The 1,589-nt window shown below is 44.7% G+C and overlaps 1 long non-coding RNA gene across 1 annotated transcript; it reads right to left on the bottom strand.

The window, feature by feature from the left end:
• Nucleotides 1-66: 66 nt before the first annotated feature.
• Nucleotides 67-1,562, bottom strand: LOC119358963. Its single transcript, XR_005172343.1, has 3 exons — nucleotides 1,449-1,562; nucleotides 587-679; nucleotides 67-107 (listed from the first exon to the last, which is right to left on the bottom strand). It is a non-coding gene; the product is annotated as an uncharacterized LOC119358963 (long non-coding RNA).
• Between the last annotated feature and the right edge of the window lie 27 nt (nucleotides 1,563-1,589).

Raw genomic sequence — 1,589 nt, 5'->3', positions numbered from 1 at the left:
GGGGGGGGGAGGAGGATTACGTGCTCGACCACTCCGACTAGGCATGTTGACGACCTTGCGTAGGAAACCCACGCCGTCAGCCTTCCCCTTGCCCATGTTCCACAAACCTGCATTGAAAAGAGAATAAACAATTAATACATTAAAATGAAGGAAAAGGCATAATAATAAGGAATAATAAACACATTAATAAAAAGATGGGTCCTAATCCCACCCGACGATGTGTAGATTGAATACGTTCTCCATGCTCTACCCCGTTCCAAGACAAAATTTCGGCAACACCTCCCCGCTGTTCTCCAGATACACGTCACGGCTAATAGCCGAGAGGATGTGCTCCGGAGAACAACGGGGAGGCGCCGCCGAAATCCTGTCTCGGAACAGGGTAGAGCATGGACAACGTACCCAATCTACACATCCTCGGGCTGTCCGTGGAAAACGCTGGACAATCCGAAAGAGCTGCGGTGATAAATATGCAATTGAATGCATATTTATCGATGCAACCATTTCGAACGGGAGACGCCTAGGTTACGCGACTTGACGAGAAAAGAAAATCTAGTGACATGATTATTAAGATGGATTTGTAGCTCACCCTCGACTGTAGACGAAGTAGTCAAACAGCGACGAAATCACAGACCAATGCCTTCGACGACGATGACTCCAAAGATATGCAACACCAGAAAGCCTGTAAATTTTACCGACAAAAAAACTTAGATCATCAAGTGTCAAAAGCTTAGATCACGGACCAATGCCTTCATAGATTTATTTACTAGATGCCTTCATGGATTTTTTAGCAAGACCATGAAGTGTCAAAAAATATTTCATCATTATTTTGTAGCAAGACCATCATGAACAAAAAACCACTCATCACGAAGATGTGACACAACAAAAAAAGCTAATCCACCGTGCCAAAAGTATATATATCATCTCATCGCCGTGGAAGTATACATATCATTATATATTATATAAGTAATCTTAACATGGTAATCAAACTTGGTACATTTGTATATTGGGAGACAGCCATAATGAAAACTCCAAGCAAGTAAACTACTGTGACTAATAGGAGGTCCAAATCGATGTAAAATTTGGGTCTTGCTAATGCTCTCTAGTCCCTTCTCCTGTGCACGCACCACACCATATTTCATTACTTTTTCGTGATGAAAAACTAAAGCTGCTGTAGTGCTATTCCTTGCATTCGACATTCAGGAAGAACAACGTAAAATATCCAAGCACTAACAGTATATATATCGAAGCACCAAATTGACTTTTTTATATATCCAAGCACTAACAGTAGGTAAAAAACTAAAAAGAACTAACAATATGTACATATCCAAGCACTATAAGTAGGTATATATCAAATTGAGTCATTATCCAAGCACTAACAGTAGGTAAAAAGCTAAAAAAAGGAAAAAATCAGCCGCAGAGGACGCCGGACCGCCGGAGCCGGTGCTCACCAGTAGCAGAGGGCCGGCAAGGGGGCGCCGGACCGCCGGAGCCGCGGCCACGGCCACCTCACCAGCAGCTGCGGGGCGGGAAGGGGGTGGGGACGACGGGGCCGGGAAGGGGGCAGGGACGGCTGGCGGCGATGTGGGGCG

This window comes from Triticum dicoccoides, chromosome 2A, assembly GCF_002162155.2.
Source record: "Triticum dicoccoides isolate Atlit2015 ecotype Zavitan chromosome 2A, WEW_v2.0, whole genome shotgun sequence".
NCBI lineage: Eukaryota > Viridiplantae > Streptophyta > Magnoliopsida > Poales > Poaceae > Triticum > Triticum dicoccoides.
This window is presented reverse-complemented; position numbering and strand designations above follow the sequence as displayed.